The sequence below is a fragment of the Arvicola amphibius genome, chromosome 3 (assembly GCF_903992535.2).
Source record: "Arvicola amphibius chromosome 3, mArvAmp1.2, whole genome shotgun sequence".
NCBI lineage: Eukaryota > Metazoa > Chordata > Mammalia > Rodentia > Cricetidae > Arvicola > Arvicola amphibius.
Genome location: NC_052049.1, coordinates 115,473,343 through 115,493,303, shown reverse-complemented (window position 1 = coordinate 115,493,303; position 19,961 = coordinate 115,473,343). Strand labels below are relative to the sequence as shown.

General features: G+C 49.6%; 1 long non-coding RNA gene across 1 annotated transcript in view; it reads left to right on the top strand.

Moving 5' to 3' along the window:
* Positions 1 to 483: 483 nt before the first annotated feature.
* The window catches only part of LOC119809943, a 39,048-nt gene continuing 19,570 nt past the window's right edge, over positions 484 to 19,961 (top strand). The window contains exon 1 of the long non-coding RNA XR_005284698.1: positions 484 to 558. This is a non-coding gene — a long non-coding RNA (uncharacterized LOC119809943). The remainder of the gene's footprint in view (positions 559 to 19,961) is intronic.

The following is a 19,961-nucleotide window of genomic DNA, read 5'->3' as shown; positions in this document are numbered from 1 at the left end:
GGTGGCGAGGAGGGAAGAGAAGGATGCTGGAGACAGAACTCCCGGGGGAGAGGATTTGCCAAGTGGACAGCTTTGTCAGGCTCCTCCGCGTTGCACTGGCAGTGGGAGGGGAATGTGCGGGAGCAGGCTGCTCCAGCCTCGAGAAATCCGATCCCCAGGCTGCCCCACCTCCTTTCCCCTGGGTGGCTGGAGAGGGAGTCTTGGGGGAGGCACCAGAGGCTTGGGAGGGTACGATATCTGACTTCTTTGGGGGACCCAGTAGGAGAGCTGGGGAGCAGGGAGCTACGTACGGGGACCTAACTGCATTGCTCAGCTCCCCTGGTCCTGGATCCAGCCCCACATCCGACTCCTCTCGTCTTGCGGGTTGTGGCACCGAGGGGACAAACACCCTCAAGGCCTTATGCCAAGTAATTACCAAGCAAATTCCCTGTCCCTCCCACCCCCACCCCCCGGGCATTGCCTGCTGCGTGTTCCCTGATTCGGCCCCGGCTGTGCAATCAACGCCAGGTAACCTGCGGGGACCCGTAATTGCTCTGGAGTTACCAGGGAGTTTGCGAGGTAAGCACGCGCGCTGCGCTTCTCCTGTCCTGGTGCGCGCAAGCGCCTTACACGCCCACCCCACCCCACCCCTGCGGGCGGGGTACAGAGGACCGGTGGAAGCTGGGTGCGCTGGAAGCCAGGTGGACAGAGAGATCCGACTCCCGGAAGCCAGAGCGCTGCTTTGTGGAGAAAGCTCAGAGAAGGCAGAAGGAGGGAAGCCTAGGTGATTTGTGTAGGGAAAAGGGGCCACCTTGCCCTGCTCAGGAAACAGGGGCTTTGGGGGCCATAGGATCTTCCTGTCCCTTCCCTCCGGTGCAAAGTCGCCTCATTGATGAGCCTTGTCATCATCCTTCAAGTGTAATTTTTTTAAATTGCAAAAATCTTACAGAGCTATTAACCTCAAAAGAGTTTAACATATGGCAGCCCGAGTCTCCCTCTTACCCTAATTATAAGGCTTGCAGTAATGGGGCTGTCTTTTAAGTTACAGCTGCTGCGCTTTTGGCTTTCGCTAACATTACATCCTATTAAAGAGCTACATTAAATGCATGCAAATTGCCGGAGCCACCGCACTCTCCCGACCAATGAGGGGGACGGATTACAGCCTAGGCGGCGGTAGCAGGGTCAGACTCACCCTGCTGTGAGCACCATATGATCTATCAATCAAACTCCTCTCATTAATTAACTAATTCATTAAATATCTTTATATATGAAGGCCCGGCCAGGCGGAACATTGTGTTGACAGGGACGTCCCGTCAGCACTTAGCCCGGCATTCTCCTCCCCCTCTCCTCTGGCACTAAACACTCCGTGACTGAGAGGTCAACTTTGCAGTGAGTGTGGGCACTGGAGCACCTACTGTTCCGACTCCATGGGGGGTCCCTCTCGAGCCTCCTCCGAGTGACCCCCATCTGTCCAACTGCCACCCAGTAGGACTGTCCTTTGGCACTAGGGCGTCTTTTGCCTCCTCTCTCATGGCAGCCCCAATAAGGCAGGACTCACAAAGATCTTATTGATCTTTTACCCCCGGGTCCAGCACAGAACTAGGCTCAAGACAGCTGCTTTCCTGAGTATGTGCCTGCCCCAGTGCTTCAGTAATACAGTGGCTTTCCTTCTGGTGGCCTCTGGAAGCCAACTATACAAGAGGATGTGGTCCTCGCAGCAGATGGTGACATGCTCATGATACCAGAGAAGGAACCCACATGGAGGTTGGGAGAGTGGACCCTTTAAAAAAGTATTAGCTATATAGCCAGGTGGTAGTGTCACACAGGAATCCCAGCACTCAGGAGGCAGAGGTCGGCAGATCTCTGAGTTCAAGACCAGCCTGATCTCCAGAGTGAGTTCCAAGACAGCCAGGACTACGCAGAGAAACCCTGTCTTTTAAAAAAACAAAACAAAACAAACAAAAAAAAACAGCAACAACAACAAAAAGTGCAGGCTGATGCTGAGGGTGGCTCAGGCTTATAACCCCAGCACTTTGGAGGTGGAGGCAGGGAGAAGCTGTAGTTCAAGGCCCGCTGGGGCTATAAGATACTGTTATAAACTAAACCACATGCAGAGCTGGCCAATAATACTGAAACTGAAGGAAACTCTAAGGTCAAACAGAAGGAGGCTGGATCATTCTACAAACAACAGACATTTTAGAGAGAAAAAGTGTGTGTGTGTGTGTGTGTGTGTTTAACACACGTGGTTACTATCAAATTCATTTCATCAGTTCTTTTATTTAATATCTTTGTATACCAGGGTACAGCTGGTTGGACCCTTTGGTTGGCATATACAAATGTGTGTAATGTGTTGAGCACTATATATCCCTAATCCCCTTATTTGAAATGGACAAACAACTGTGTAGGATGTGGAACTTTTGTTTTTGTTTGTTGTTGTTGTTGTTGTTTTGCTTCCAGGCAATAGGAAAAGAAACTGAAGCTTATGGACAATCTCAAGCCCAAGGTCCAAGTGGCAGAGCCAGAAGTCAGCCTTGGGTTTTCTAGATTCAGGACAAGGGCCTACTGTTAATGTCATCAGAAAACAGAAAAGTCTGGCTCATGAGACCAGCTGATGGGAGGCTGTGTTAGTTTCCTACTTACTGCTGTGCTAGCAACTTATGGAAAAAGGGGAGTTTATTTAGACTTACGGTTCTGGAAGGTTAGCATCCACGATACTAGAGCACACACAAGGCAGCGGGAGTGGGAAACTGTAAGCTGACTTTCTGAATCATAGGCAGGAAGCAGAGAGGGAGCTGGAAACAACAGGAAGCTTTTGAATACTCAAAGACTACCCTGAGTGACACTCTCATCCAACAAGGCCACACCTTCTAAACCTCCCTAAACGGTGCCACCAACTGGGGACCAAGTATTCAAGTCTGGGAATTTGAGAAGCATCAGCCTGAAGCCACCACAGTGACTCTCTGTGGTCACTCGCCCCCCACTTTAACCTTACAGTTGCTGTGCCTTTCTTGTTTTGCAGAAGTGGTGCCATTGCCTCCCTCTGGCTGGGCTGGGGCTTAGCAGTATGGAAGTCACAGCACCCACTGTTATCCCAACTCCTCACTGGGTTCATAAGTGGTTGGAGTTACTTTAGGAAATTTCCTGGGTAGACAGAGCCGACTGCTGTCCCTTTGAGATGGGAGAGATATAGGCCCTGATCAATTAGATGCAGGGTTGGAGATGGGATAGGTAGCCTCTAGGCCAGGTCCTGTAGAGCTCTCCTTTATCAAACTGTGGTTCCTGTTGGACAGAGCAATGTGACTGAGAATATCAAGTCAAAACAGAGAGGGTTTTTTTTTTTTTTTTTTTTTTTTTTTTGAGCAGAGATTAGCTTTGGCTCCAGATATTCAGTTCCTGCAAGTGCCCACTCGATCTAGTGAAGTCCAGTGTGCAGGCCAACATGCAGAGCCCAGGAATTCCTGGTGAAACACATGCCCAGATCCTGTTAATCTTGCTTCTCTTTGTCCCTCTCCATCTTACTCTCTCCTACCCTTCTGAGACTTGGGGCTAATGGACTTGGGCCGTTAGCACCTGTGATGTTGGGTACCAATCTCACCATGGGCCTCTAAAGCTTCTTCTAGGCCTTTTGATTCCCAAGAACAGTTTTGGAATGGGGAGTGCTGTGATAATCGGGGTTAATGGTAACCCCGGCATCAATTTTCCCTCCCAGAAGAAAATTCTCCAGGCTTAGGCTGCACACACTGTAATAGTGAAAATGGCTCTAGATTTGAAAAATTGGCACGTTGTGATCCAACAAGGCAATTTTTGAATTGTTCCATGCAGCTGTGCACCTCTGGATGCTGTGTGGCCTGTTTCCTAAAACCATGGCTGGGAGAGCATTTTCCAGCCAAAACCAGTTCAGACTTAAGATTTGCTCTTCTCTCACCCCAGCTTGTTTCATTTTATTTATTTATTTATTCACCTGCCCACAACCCTTGGAACTTCCTCTTGTCCCTCAGCCAGCCCCAAGAGCTGTTGGATAAAGACAACATGCTGTGCTTCTCCAGTGAGTTTAATTCTGCAATCCCAAGGGCAGAGAGTCCATGGAAGGGGTTCCTGAAGTTCCTGAAGATCAGCGTCTTTCATATGCTGCCCGTTAACTCGATTCCTCTGCCGGTACCAGAGCCAGCTCTTTCTTGGGTTGACTGACTAGAACCCCTGAAGAGAGGCATCTTTGTTCATTGTGCAGGGTACCTGGTTCTGGTGAGTTGTGTTTGCTCAGCCAGCAGAGAACAATCCATCCTGCTTTAATAAACATTAAAGGCAAAGCAAAACATCGTGGATGGAGGATATGCATTTCAAGTAATGGAAGCATGAACGGGAGCACTGCAAGGCAGCTTGCCCATTACTTAGTAAATGTTCTTGTTGCACAGATGGGAAAATGGAGGTTGCCCAGGGTCACATATCTGGTCGGTGGTTAAGACCTTCATCTTACTACATGGCCCTGCAAGCTTTTTGGGTAATGACCCAAGTGGTCAGGAAAAACCATTGTTCAGTTCCTCTACTCTGATTGGCCATAGTACCCCCTTTCTTTCATCTTATTTTCTCCTTCATGAGTTCTGTTAATGCAGGTCTTATTTGGTGACTCAAGACGAGAGCCTAAGAATGTGACAGAATGGAACAAATGCCTGACCCTGCCATTGCTGCATCCCTCCTGATCCCATTCCCACCAGAGGTCCTGTGATATCCAACCGGTCTGTGCATTATCGACTCCTCAGGATCAAGCTCAGTTTCCTCTGTATGGCCAGTGGCTCACTAATGAGAGGAGTGTACTGCCCTAATCCATGCCTGGTAACCTTCCCAGACGCCACCCTGTCTTATCCAGCATGATAACGTTATATTCTTTCTCTAGATGCGTCTTATCTTACTCGCATTTGTGGTTTTGAGCATTCTCTCTGCCTAGAAAACCCTGTGCCCTTCCTTTCTCCTTACGGCCACGCTCCTTCCCCTTGTTAATTTTGGCTCACCCTCAGGTACCAGTTTCTCTTCATGGCCTCCTGCGGTCAGGAACAGATATCCCACTCGTGATCTCCAATAACTGCCCCCTCCCATCAGCTATTTATTGCCTAACCATGGTCCCATATACCACATAGGCTTCAGGGAACAGAGTTATGCCATGTTCATATTCATGTTCCCTGACTAAGGCCAGGCACCTGCAGACTGCCTGCCTCACAGCAGACACTCCGTGGATACATGAATGGACTGTATGAAAACAGTGCCAAGGCTACTAGAATAAGCAACAACACCTGGCATTTATTGGGAGGCATCTATGTGCCAGGGATTATCTAGAGTACGTTATGCAAATCATCTCATCGGTGTTCCTTCTCCCGTGAATGGAAGGGGATGGAGCCAGTTGAGAGAGCAGGGTTCTAGTCTTGGCCGTCACCAGCTGACTCTGTGACTAATAGTTGCCATGGTTTCCTTCTCTTCAGAATGAAGAGGAGAACAGGGAGCCCACAGGACTTAATGCCTCTGTTCTTTTTTCTCGGGGCGAGAAGGGAATGAGGAGTCAGTGAAGTGGGCCTGGGGATCTACGCTCAGGATTCTGAGAGCCAATAGTCTGCCTGTCTAGGTAGGAGGGGAGGGATCTGGCCGAGGCTGGGAAGGGCAGGGGCTTGCTCTCTCATGCTGAGGTAGAGCTTCTAAACAGAGAAGCCCACTGCTAGCTGAGTCATTAACGCTGGTCTCCTCGCTGCCACCTCGGGCATTGTCTGATTTAAGTGTAATAGCTTGTTTGGTGGATTTTGCCTTCTATAGAACTCCCCCCAAGAGTGAAGAGCTGCATTCAGCGGCTAGAGCACAGGCCTTTGTGCACTGATGGCCCGGCCTCTGCGGAATGTGTTTGGAGTTGGTTATCAAAGGGAAGGATAAATTAGAGCACAGGGCTGAAAAGAGAGAAAGAGGGGACTCTTTCATAAGCAGGACTGAGCACTTAGACAGCTGACTCGGGGCTGGGAAGCCCAAGGCTGGCCCTCTTGCCTTTTGGCAAGGGCAATGCTACAAGCAGGGCTGTCTGTTGGCTGTTTTAACCCAAACTTGGCTGCAGCCAGGCTACTGGGGGACAGGAGGAGGAATGTCAATTAATGGGCCCAGGATATGCCTAACACAATGGCCACCAGTGCCTGGAGGCAGGGAAAGGTTCATTTTCTCTCCCTGCTCCACCTCCTCTGCCTCTCAGCCCAGTTAGATACTTGCACGGGCATAACCCTCCTCTCCGCCTCCCCCCCCCCCCCCAGTGCCACAGGTTCTTAAGGGAACTGGTTAGTCTTTAGACCCTCCTCTTGATCAGTCTTCCCAGCCGCCTCTCTCCAGCCTTCCTAGTGCATCCTTGCAAGGTAGTTCTCAGGTGAATTGATCACCATGATGACAGGGGTCCCCAGGATGAGTTACTGTGGGCAGTTGCTGCTTTCCATGGGCTTGTCTCCTCTTGTCTGTATTCAGGAACCAGTCAGAGCACAGCTATCAGCCAAGCCACAGACAGGACTACTGAAGAACAAATTGCATCAAGTACCCACTTCTTCCCCAGCGACTGCTTCCCCCTGATTTTTAGCGGGTGTCTTAACTCCCCTCGGAATCTGTAGCCCCCCCACCACGCCCATTTTCCTACTGACAAATACAGGTCCACAAGGAACTCCCTAGGCCCTGAAGACCTGGTTTTCGTTTGACTTTAACAACAAACCTTTCATGCCTCAATCTTAGGAGTGGACTCTTTTCAACCCGAGGGAAGCCCTCCCCTTTAAACTCATTTTAGGTGGCAGGTATTTTAAAGAAGTGCCAGAACTTATGATGTAGCTCAGTTGGTAAAGTGCTCGCTGGCTTATGGCAAATCATACAGACCATGGTTTGATTTTCAGCACCTGGGAGACGGAGGCAGAAGGATCAGGAGTGCAGGGTCATTCACAACTAGGTAGAACATCCCTACACTACCCAAGTTCCTACCTGGAAGTTATGTCTGCACGCCAGCAAAGCACACTCATTCTTGGGAATTCGGTAAATTACCTTCCAGGCCAGAGGAGAGCATGACACACTCCGAATCTATGGACAGACCTGACAACGGATGCACAGGAATTAGCTGAAAGCAGAAAGCTTTTAAATACAACTCTGAAGCCTGAGCCTTACATACACAAACCACTTTGTCCAGGGTGGGCATAGGTAATACTGTATTTTTGTTAAAATACCCTCTGTGGGTTTGAGCGGAATAGAAAGCCATTGTCCTGGGGGACTTCTAGGAACCCCTTCTCATTAATCACCCCAGCTGTGGACAGACAGCCTGCATAGGAAGACTAGCGTCGGGGCAGAATCTAGGAAAAAGTTCAATGCCAGAAGCCGATTTATAATTTTGCCCCACTGCGTTTCAAATTCTCCTCTTCTTTTCTCACCCCTTGAGGGGTGCTTCCTTGGTGTTCACTTAAAATAATTTAAGCATCCCACAGTGGGGAAGGAGCTTGGCTTCCTTGATGTGCCCGTCATTTCAAGGAGCTCAATAAAAATTTAGTTTCGGTGTTCGCTCAATGCAACTTTCGCGCAGAGGTCTTATGTTGCAAACCAGATTCCTCTTTTCATCTGGTCACCCCCAGGGAAATTGTGTATTTGAAATTCAAACAATATTTGGGCAAAAAGAATTTCTCATTATATGCGGTGGGGAAGGGCAACGAGAGGAAAGCGCCGGGAAATGATTGACTGACATTTCTATTTGCCCGTTTGACTTCTCCACCAGTGGCAGCCAGGGTTTGGGGCGGCCAGAGAACTCCAGCTTCCTGGTGTGGACTAGAAATGCCAGACTCCTGGAAAATAATTGGGAGGAAGAAAATTTAAGGGGCTAGGAGTGGATTTGAAGAGTCAGTAAGACCTCAAGCTGGGTAACAAAAAGTGAAAAGCAGAGTTCCGTCTTGCACAGCTGATTTCTGGCAGAGTTCCGTCTTGCACAGCTGATTTCTGGGGATCTGATGGGTACATGTTCTAGACTCTCGGGTCAAAGAGCACTCAGAAATCACCTGGGTTTACCTCTTTAACATGATGCTCAGGGTCCTCGATGGAGTCACACAAAATGCACGTTCTGAGCACCAGAGCAATGCTTAGCGCACAGTAAGGTGTTTATGGAAGCGGACGGGATCAGGACATACTCAGTAGACACTTGGGTAACGTATGGTTTCTGGGGGGAGGACCACAACAGCCAAACTGCTGTGGAGACAATAATCAGTGCTGTGTAGGAGGAGCTGGGGGAAGGACGTCAGAGTCAACTCAGAGTTCACTGGGAGCCAAGTGCTCCCCCAATAACCTTCTAAACCTAACAGCTCTTGCAAATAAGTCCTGTCATTCGCAGGTGGTGACAGTGATGCTTAGAGAGGTGAATTTGCCTTCTTAAGTGACACAGCCACCAAGGTCATTTACAGGAACCTGGAGGAAGAGAGGACATAGTGACCTTGTGTGTCCCAGGTTTTACCTGTGGTGCTTTCCTGGGGAGGTTCTGAAGTACAAAAATGGGCTTTTGATGCCACCAGGGAAAGGAACACAGAGAACAAAGGTACTGATGCTGGTGGCACTTGAGAGTGGAAATGTGACAACCCCCCCTTGGGGTGGGCTGTAGGGTGAAGGAGGGGATGCTGGAGAAGAGGATGGTCCAGGACAGGCATTTGAAGGCACGGCATACTAAGAAGTTTGGAGTTATGGCAGAATGGAGTTGAGAGGACACTCAAAGTGTTGGGAGGGGAGCAAGTATAATAGCCTTGTGAGTCTTGAGAGTGAGAATGATAATTTGGGGTTTGGGGATCTGTCATTTCCCAGCTACGTGACATAGATAGTGTTAATTGTCAACTTGACTGAAGCTAGACTCACCTGGGAGACGGGAGGGGCAGGCCTGGGGACGACTGTCTTGCTTGATGTTAATTGCTATAGGAAGACCTACCTGTTCTGGGTGGCACCATTCCCCTGGCTGAGATCCTGGGCTGCACAGATGGAGAAAGGGAGCCGAACAGCAGTGTGAGCCAAACACCTTGCTTCCTTGCTGTGGTGGACTGTGTCCTTGTAAGAGTCAGACATTTGCTCCCTTGGAATGATAGGTCTATTTTCTGTGGGCATCATTATCATTTACATAAGTAATACGTGTAGAGTACATAGAGAAAGACCCAGCACATAGTCAGCTCTTTATGAATGTTGAGTATAGTTGCTCCCTGTCAGGAACTTAATTCCTAATGGTGTGTATAGACAGAAAAGATAGGAGTCCCAGATGTTGGTCGGGAGTCTATTATGATAGTTTAGACAAGAGGGGTTGTTGCATAGCCTTTCCTGGGAAGATGCAATGTCTGTTCTTCGAGACAGAGAAGGGGCACCAACAGATCAATGAAATGCTTCCATCTGAGTCTAACTTGGTGAGTCAGTGAGTTCACTGGAGTCACTTGCAGGAACCTGGGAGACTCAAAGGCAATGGTCCTCCACCCAATTTTCCAGCCATCGATAGCACAGAAGAGTCCCACTGTGGCACAGACTGTTCATGGAAAGCTGCACCAGTGAAGAGTTCCTTTGGCAACAGCTACGTCACCAAAAGGTCCCACCCCTGTCAACTGTTCACATGGTGGTAATTGGAACCTTGGCAATAGGAAAGGCTCCAGGAGGAAGGTGTCAGTTTCCCCACTGCTTCCACGAGGGAGAACTTCAATGATAGGGTCTCACTCTGTAGCCCAAGCCAGCCTAGAATTCACTCTGGGCTTTGGGTTGCCTTCAAAATAGATAATCTTCTTGCCTTAGTCTTGCAAGTGCTGGGATTTATAGGCATACGTCACCATTCTCAGCATGTTGAAGATATTTTAATAGACCTCACCTCATGAGAACTCTGGCAGATGATCATGGCTGCCCTGCATTAAAGGGGTGATAGACATGACCAGCCTGGAGAAAATAGGTATGATGGTCAAAGAGAAAAAAATAACTGGGATCTACCTGGGGGTGAGGTATCTAAGAAACCGGAATCTGCATCACTCTACTTCTGATTGGCAGTGGAGGTAGATTCCCATGTTGGCTCAGATAACTCTGGGTAAGGACAGCAATGCCTCACAGTGGGGAGGTGAGGAGCTTGGTTGAGGTTCATGGTATGAAAAGCACCACAGGGGACAAAGAAGACAGGCAATATAGTCCTGCACTGGACTTGTTTCTGTGCTTCTTGTCTCCTCCTTCCCAAGAAGCTCCATTTCCATGCATCCCTCCTAAGCCCCTGTGCCCTTTATACATGCCCCCCAAAGGATCAGGGAATTAGGACCTTGGGTGCCAATCACAGCAGGCAATGTTTCCCATTGTTGCTTTGAGGTGAGCTGGGTGAGAGGAAGGAAGAGGAAAAGATTAGAAGGACAGTGGCACATTGTAGAAAACCGAGTCATGTTTTGATCAAAGAATATCATGTGTTTTGGGGCTGTTAAGGGTCTTATTACCAGGAGAGTCTTTGGATCTGGGACCCAGAACACTTGGGACTCCTTGCCCTGATATGAGACTATGTGCTCGGTGTTGTGGATGTGACGAGGGTATACTCTGGCCTCTGTTCATTGCCGCTCTGTTTGCTGGCTCCATTGCTGCAGCCGACACTGATACCATGACGGGTGAGGACTCAGATTGTCCCATGAGTTACATGCACATTAGGGATTCAGACAAAAGGAGTCTTGCATCCGAAGGGGTGAATCTTAGAAGAAAATTACCAGGCTGCTGTCAACCGGGCGCTCTGTCTCTGCAGACTCCAGACAGGTTGTAGCGTGTCAGGCTGGGGCTTGCCTGGGCTTGGCAGGGGTCCTACGGGAAGACAGAGTCAATTACCCAGAAAGGGTTCCACTTAACGTCCCCTGAAGCTCTCAGGCCCTGCCCTGGGCCTCCACAGCCTCACTGGCCTCTGCCAAAGCCCGTCATTCTGTGCTGCAGTTGGCTGCCTGCCAACCCTGTCTTTGGGCATGTCCAATGCCACCCGTTCCAGGGGGCCAGCCTCCAGCCCTCATCAGTCTAGAGCTCCTGGTGCTGGCCGTTGGCCAGTGGCTTTCCACTTCTCCCCTGCAGGCCCAACAGCAGGATCCTGGGTGGGGGGAGAGGGACATCAACAAGTTGCCTTGTCTATGATGTTCCTTGGCAGGTGGCCAACCTCCTCCTTAATGCACAAACATGCTACATGGTCCTAATCCTCCTGCCCACAGGGCAGTGTGTAGTGACAGTCCTTAGGCTTTGGAGTCAGACAGACCAGGGATTGTAGCCTGGCCTAGCCGCATAGTGCTGTGTGACCAAGCACATGACTTTAACCTCTTTGTGTTTGAGTTTCACTAATGGTGAAATGGGAACAATAACAGTGCAGAGCTCGAAGGACTGTTGCGAAGATCAAAGAGAATGGTGGGTGTCCAGTCCCGCGCGTGCCTGGCACATGATCGGTGCTCAGTAGACAGGCCTTCCTTTCCTCTCTTCTCGTCCTTTCATCCTCTGGCTCCCTCCTTTATTCAGTCTCCCTTTATCAGGACATTTGTGGTTTCTGCCCTTTAGATACTGGAATTGGAGAAAATGTAGCCTCTAGTCCAGTCATACTTACTATTCCTTCCCCAGTTTATTCTAGAATTTGCAAACTACACCAAGGAATTCGGCTTTGCTTCCCCCACTAGTTAATCCATAGGCTCGGAACCTTGGGTTCTTTTAGGTCCTAGGAGCCACAGACTTCTCTTTAAACCCTGAATCTTTACATTTTCCAGATGGACCCCCTTTGTGCATCCCAGTGGCCTTAGTCACGTTTGAGATGCAGACGTCCAGAAGCTGCAGCGTTGGCTTTACATCTCAGGGTTTTGCAGGTGTAGTGCTATAGCACAACACCATCTTTAGCAGTGCTCAAGAGACGGAGGGCAAACCCCACAGTTGTTTAGCCATTAGGGTACTCAGAAAGCATTGATTGGGAGCCAACAATGTACCTGGGACCTGAGGATTTAAAGGCAAAACAGACGTGACTCCACCCCCCTCCACCTGACAGGGAGGCCAGAATGTTAGTGGGTCATTAGTATAGGATGTGCTCTGACAGACACACAATAAAGTCACTGAGGGAGAGAGGAGAGGCTTCTGGAAGTCACTAGGGAATCAGGTTCGATGTCCAGTAGGACTTCACTAAGAACTGGACATACAGCAGGGCAGTGGTGGCGCACGCTTTTAATCCCAGCACTCTGGAGGCAGACAGATGGATCTCTGTGAGTTCGAGGCCAGCCTGGTCTACAAGAGCTAGTTTCAGGACAGTCAGGGCTACACAACTATGCAGAGAAACCCTATCTCATAAAAACAAGCAAACAAAAACCAAAAGAACTGAAAATACAGAACCCACTTTCTTCTATACCATGGGTTCACTTGTTTTTCCTATTTGTAAAAATGCTCAAGAAAAACGCCTCATAGGAAAAATCACTTATCTCCTCTCACGGTTTCAGAGGTGTCATTGTGGTCACTTAGCTCTGTGGTTTCTGGGCCCACTCATGGATGGTGAGGAAGAACATGATGGTGGGAACAGTGTGTGGCAGAGGAGGACATGTGCCTCATTGTGTACAGAAAGCAGAGGCCATGGGGAGTGAGCTTCTTATGGGGAGCTTGCCTCTCCTGCTTCAGTACCTGGAGCCGCCAGTGTGCTATATGGCAATATCCACTTCAGGGCAGTGTTCCCCCTCAGTTGTCCCACATGTCCACTCTCTCTGGCCACACTACCGCAGCACACTCTAGGAAGTGTGTTTTTCCAGTCTCCTGGGTGTCTTTCAATCCAGTTGAGTCGGCCATCAAGAGGATCCATTACACGCCTCTGGGAAGGTATGGATGGAAAGATGGAGAAGTTTACCGTCTAGTGGGCTCTAGCCACCAGCAGTCTGCCATTGTGGATTCTTAAAAACCTATCCCCAAGTCTTTGTCCAGAACTGTTTCTGGGGGTCAGGCTGCATTGAGGGCAGGAGGCATTCTCTGGGTGCTTCTCTGAATTGTGTCACTGTCCCCCATATTTCCCTCTCATCATGGAGGTGAGTTGGTGAGGTGGAACTGGTAGATGCCATGAGCGGTGAATGCACCCTAGCCCTGCGCTAATTGTGCTAGACAGAGCTGTTTAAATACCACCAGACAGAATATTACTCAAATTAAAATGAGGCCTTAAATGTCATTATTTGTGTCATTATTAATAGCCCCTAATTGTGTTCTCTAATCATCATGAAATTATGTTAGTATTAATATTCACGTCCAAGCTGCCTAGGGAACTTGGAAGATTTTAAAAAAAAATTATACCATATGTCAGTTCCCATGAATATGAAGCACAGACCGGTTTTAGTGCTTAAGCTCGGCTGGAGATGTCCAATGAGGACTTGAGGCAGGGGTACCCCTCCTCTCCTGCTCTCAGGCCCCTCTCCTGGCAGAGCTTTCCTGCCATCAGTAGGCCCTGTTCTCTGGGACGAAATCTCAGGCCTTCAGGTCTCTGCTCTCCTTCCTGCTGGCGAAGGGTTCTTGTGGTGTTGACGATCCCAGGCTATAGCTCTGCCCCTCTCTCCTCTGACACAGAAAGCTTTGGTTGAGACAGCTGTGCTGACACACTCTTGCCATGTCACCATTTGGAGACTGAGGCAGGAACCTGAACCAGTTTCAGAGTAGCTTAGGTGACAGAAATGAAAATATGTAGCAGCCCCGTCTGTCCTCATTCTTTTTCGGACCGTCAGCCCCACCTTGGCATACTCTGGAATTGCCCCACACTGCCCACCCCACCCAGGGGAGTACACGCCAAATTTAGCCCAGAAAAACTATTCAAATAGTGGACAGACTCAGTGTTAGGATGCACAGGGAATCTATACACACATGGCCCCACCTGCCACCAAGAATGACCATGTAGGGGTTAAAATCATATTGTCCCCATTGCTGCTCTTTCTGCACAGCCCATGCTTTGCCTAATGCTGACTTTGCCAGGACATCTTTGGGGAAAATGGCTACTCCCAGTGACAGGATAGGGCTCAATTTGCATGCTGTAACCGTGTGACAGAGGCAGGAAAAGCTGAGATATGCCTCTCCCTATGCCACATGGGACTCTGGTTCTGTGTCCCCCTTAGACTGGCATGATGTGGAAGAGGTAGGGTGGTGACAAGCAGGTGATATTGCCAATTAGAGCTCCCCGCCCTGTGGGGATGTGTGGGGTGAGTGCCCCGAGACACCCAGAGGCATCAACCTCCTGCTGACATCACTCAGGGGCTCCTCTTCAGCGCTTCTACAACATTCCTTTAGGCTGCCTGCTCAACGCCTCAGTCATCCACTAATGGAGTCCACGTGACCACGATGTGTCAGACAAATCTGGGGCAAGCGCCTCACTCTCTTCCCGGAGCCCTTGGAATTCTCTGGAACTGAGAATATTCAAATGCCTTTCTTGGTGAAACAGCAGGCTTCCAACCCCCCAAATATTATGACTCGAGTTAAATATAACCCCCGAGCATGAAAATAACAGTACAACACAGAGAGCAGGGAAGCCATGGTGTGAGTGACTCGCAGGCACGCTGGTGTACATAGGCACACACAGTCTGTGTCACCCTGGGTGTGGCAGGGCACCCTCAGACCCCACAGCCACATAGGCAGAAAACCCACAGAACCACACAGAAGTCTTGGTGCATTCTGGGCTGGGGAGTTGCTTTTCTGGCTTGGCAGGCCCTTAAGACTGTTGGCTTCTATATATACCGTCTGTGCTAATCAGATGTGGTTTGACTCTAGGGTGGAAAAAGGAACTATCTGCGCTGTGGTGTGGAAAAGGGAGACTCGCTTACTTTCTCAGCTGTGAAAGGGAGGCTTGAGTAGGACACGCCATGTCAGATATGGCCAGGCAGGCTGACACTTATTTCCCAGCTCAGAGAGCACAGAGCATCACCCCTCAGCCACTAGGATGCTTTTAAAGCTGGTCTAGAAGGAGTAAGCGTTGACCTGTGCTAGGGAGGTCGGCAGATGTGCGGCCTGTGGACCGTTCCACAGCCTCTCTGCTTCCCTGGTAACCACATGCCTAAGTTTATGCTGTAAACTCAGTGGGTCGTAGATGAGCAAAAGGTCTCCTGAAAGTCAGTCTCTCTGAATTCCAAACCCGGTGATTACGGTAATTGTTGGCCCAGGGATGGATTTGAACCAGTGAACCTCGCCTAGAATCAATGAATAGGCCCCTTTTCAGTGCTATCCACCCCACTGAGTTACCCAGCAACGCAACCCGTGACTGTTCCTCTCCCTAGCTTGTGGAGCCAAATAACAAACAGCTCAACTGATTCCAAAAGAGCAGATTTATTCATACTGTCTTTGTAACCTGGGTACCGTCACCACATAGTAGGATTGCATTTGTAACAGGCTTTTACTTAACTTCCTGCCCCTCATCAGGGAAATGGGGAGGTCTGTAATTATCCCCCACTGTATAGGTGAGGGCAGTGTGTCTCAGGGCAGGTAAGGCCAAAGGCTCCATGGCTTATGAGGAATGGAAGTGGAGTTGAGCCAAGCCTTCTGATTGTTCCGGCAACAATTAGGTAGCTCTTTTTTTTTTTTTTTTTTCTCTCCTTTAGCTGTATCACCCCACTCTGAGGCAGTTTGGAAATGCTGGCAAAAGTCAGGTGCTCACTATTCCCTGAATTCCTTTATTAGCAATGGTGTTGTTGACCTCCCCCATCCTTTCCCAAATCTGTTCTTTTCTTTCTTTCTAACCACATCTTAGGTATGTACGGGGCTATGTCCAGAAGGTCACGTGGGGAAGTGCTAGAGGAAAGGGGCGGGCAGGGTTTTCCTCTCTGTGGGTGTCTGCTTTTGTTCTCTTCATTCTGATCCCCTCAAATCTGCAAGCAGACAGGAGCGCTTCTCCCTCAGAGCCCCTCCCTCCGCGGTGATCATATCTGGGGGCGACTGAGTGGGAGAGGGCCGGGGGTTAAGAAGCGGGTGCTTTGGAGTTCTAGGAAGAGGGGAGAACAATGCTGCGGGCACTTATTTGGGTGAGGCACCTACCTGAAATGCCTGAGCATTTCTTCCTTTCCCTTGCTTGAGGCGAATAACGTAAAAACCATTCTGGAAGGACCCAGGAACTGCTTGACCCCCTCACCGCTCATGACCCCCTCCATCCTGAGATCCTCTGCTCAGTTTTCCATCTCTGTGCCCTATCACACACCCCCATCTTCTGCTCCACAAAACCTTTGCTAGAAGTTGACAAAGCTGACTGGCTGCTTAATGTGCTACAGGTGTTGTTGCTAGGCAACCACCCCACTCCGTAGCTCTGGCTCTGTCAGCCCAGATCAAACCCCTGGTAGCACTTAACCCTGTAACTGCTTAATACAAACACTAATTACCCAGGTTCGCCAAACAGCACATCCATAAGCCATGACCAAGGGTTGCGGGGTGGACTGGAAGAGCCTTCAGCCCTTCAACCACCACTTCCTACCACCAAGGCCTGGGCCAGCAGCCCCAGGCAGGATGGCAAGTCACTCTTTGGCCGTCCTGGGTGAACTACAGGACAGAGGACATCGGTCATCCTTCAGTGGACTGAGTTCTGCTAAAGTCAAATAAATGCCTCTAATATGCTGTTTTCTGATGTCCAGGGGGAGAGTTTGTGGTTTCTGTTTCTTCATTTTAAGTTCCTTTTGGCTGGAACGTCATAGTTTTGCTAAAATCCATTTCTTTGCTCCTTGACTCTGGGCTGAGATGGTGGTATCCTTTGGGTGGGTTCTTCTGACATTTGTTTTTATGCTCTGTCTTCCCTGAGGCTCATTCTCCCGGATTGAGCAGTGCATATACCCAGAAAGCTCAAATTGTGTGTAGGAAGATACCAGGATTATCACACGGACCAGACTCCAGCATAGCTGATCTGTCCTGAGCTGGTCTCCTTTCCACAGCAGGTGGTCCTGTTGCTCAGATCTTAGGGTGTGCTTAACATCAGTTGATGAATGCACGGCCAGAGCCATGTTTTAAATTTCTGTTTTTTTTGTTTTTTGTTTTTGTTTTGTTTTGTTTTTGTTTTTGTTTTTCGAGACAGGGTTTCTCTGCAGCTTTTTTAGAGCCTGTCCTGGAACTAGCTCTTGTAGACCAGGCTGGCCTCGAACTCACAGAGATCCGTCTGCCTCTGCCTCCCGAGTGCTGGGATTAAAGGCGTGCGCCACCACCGCCCGGCTTAAATTTCTGTTTTTTAAACCAGAGTGTCTCCCCACAAGGATGAGACAGACCAGTGAGTGGCAGAGAGAATGCCTCCATCTCTTCTACTTAACCCTTCCCTCACGAGACTGAACTCTGCCTATAAATAAGATTCCCTACATGGGTAAATCTTCTTTTTGCTGGTCGCCTTGGTGGGAATGGGAAAGTCCCGGTCTGCTGGACCACAGAAGTATGCAAGTTCCATCTATCTCCGATAAGTGGTTTCTCCCAAACTGTCCCCTTCCCGTGATGCCAGCTACAGGAGGGCTCAGGCCTTCTGTTAGTAGGTGTCTGAGGGACAGAGAGACTCTGCAATCTCTAAACATCTGGGCTTGTTGCTTAGCACGTTCCCCCCCCCCCCCCTCAGAGCCTACCTCAAAGTCAGTATTCATCCTGGGAATGGCATTTTGTGGTCATGCCTCTATGCAGGTTTTCATTTGACCTGCCCCGTGGCTCTAGCTTACGGAGAAGACTAGTTGTAGGCTGCATGGGAAACACTGAGTCAAGGAGGCTGATAAACCCTCTTAGCCTCCACTAGAAAGTAGCACGGCCGTGGCTCTAAAGCCTGCCCCTGAGCCCGACTCTGCTTCCAGAGACGCTCAGAGAGGTCAAGTGACTTCCTTGTGACCTTGTGCCAGTGAGTGGTGTCACAGGGACTGCAAAGCAGGGTTGATTTGATTCCAAATTTCTTCCGTGATCTGTCTCCCAGACTGCCCTGCCTTTCAGAGGTGTCCCTCCAGTTTCTGTGCATCCTTACAGGTGACAGATCTTCCAGCACGGAGTGCGTTCTAGGCTGCAGCATCTGGTCTTGGATGTATTGTGTTCTGAAGTGGGAGATCATGAGTCCATTGGCTCCTTCTTTTCTTGGTTGAGCTACATTGGTAAAAAGGGACAAGAGGGGAGAGAAGGAAGGGGGGAGGAAACAGAGAAAAGGGAGAGGGGACTTAAGGGTGAGGAGAACATGAGAACAAACACACACCGAGGAAAGAGGAGGAAAGGAAGGAAAGACAGAAACACATGACATGCTCGTGCACACACGTGTGTGCTTCCATGGAGGCTCAGAAGGAGGGGTGACTTTCTTACTTGTGATCTTGTGCCAGTGACTGGTGACACAGGGACACACACACACACACACACACACACACACACACCTTTTTCCTGTAGCCCATGGCTCCCCTCCCCTCTCACATCTTGAGTCAGTAATGCCTTGGCTTTGGGCTAAGTCACTGTTGCCAGCTGGTGGCATTAAGAGTTGGGATTGCCAGCTCGGTCACAGGTGACAAATTTGGGAACATCATCACAGCCCTGGCTCCTTCCCAGTAGACCCAATAGGTCACGGAAAGCCCCCGGTCGGGTAACTAAATTAGGGTAGTAAGAGATTGCACACTATAGGTGCAAGTGGGGAGGGGCGTGCCCCGGGAGTTTTAACTCTTTCATGTAAGTAGTGTCTCCATCAAGTATTAATAATGCTCCTATAATTGATACTTCAGGGCAATAACCTCTGACAAAATGGCCCTGATTAGCAGATAATTGAGTGTGTTGGATTGTGTCCTGAGAGAGCCGAAAGCCAGGCAAGGCCCATTAGCCCATCATAATGACCCCTTTTGTCAGGTATTAGTGTCATTAAGGGCCTGCTCTCTGAAATCAGTCCCTTTATTTAACTCTTTTCCCTAATTATATGGATCATTTTACAAATCAAAGCAAATGTTTGCATACAGCCCCTGGGCTTGCAACAGGAGAGGTGAGGGAGGGACAGGGATTCCTGAATGGGAAGCCTTTCACAAGGAGGACAGGGTCACTGAGAGTTTTCTAGAGGAGTTGGGTTCCCTAGGAAACCCAGCCAGTGTCACAAGAGGGCACAGCATACCCTGTTGGCTGGGGGCTGGTGTTGGGGGGCATCAAGGAGGTAAGGATGCATTCCCAGGAGAACTTGCAAGCCACATAGAAGCCAACACCCAAATCGTGTTGGCAAAGCCACTGGCAGCCTAAACTGAGAGTGGCTGGGTCTGTAACACAGAAATTAGTAGGCTGGAACATGTTGGCACCTGAGCCCAGCCACAGGCCACTTAGAAGACACAGGACACCCGAGCTAATCATCTGGGTTATGCTCAGAGCAGGCTCACATCTCTGTCAGGAAGTGGGCGGGCGCCTTTGAGATTGGTGAGGAGGGAGGAGAAGCCGAACTCTGGTGCTCCTGAGCTAGGGAGATCTGGCCCAGGTGCCCTCACCCAGAGCTGCCAGCTCAGAAAGCAGGTGCGTGCCCTAGAGAGTCTGGGGAACTTACAGTCTGATCAGCCCGCAGGCCACACACACCAAGCTGACAAAATGGAAAGCCCAAGGGACAGAAAGTCACTTCCTGACCTGTTCTCCCCAGCACCACACTCGGACTCATTAAAAAGTAGAGACAGTCCCCCATTTATTCGTATGCCATGACTGACGACTTATTTCCCATCCTGCCCAGCTCAGTGTGAAGCTTTTAATCCCGGGGCGGCTCCAGTGTGAGCAAATCAGAAGGTCACAGTATCTAGCAAGAAGACAGAGACAAGGCATGGACAGTCTTTGGGCAGTCAGGAAGGATATATTTTTTTATATACCAAAGATGAAGAGGCAGGGAAACCATCCATTACAGGGAAGGGCCCCAACATTGCTGAGCTGGGGAGAAGTTAGTAAATTTGGTACCGTCATGGGTGAATTTCGCTAGAGGAGTATGGGTCTGTGGTGGGTCTCGGGGCAGTGCCTAGACCTATTTCCTTCCCAGCGTCCATTTCCACACAGCAACTGTTTGTGGACTGTGCTTTTCTTGT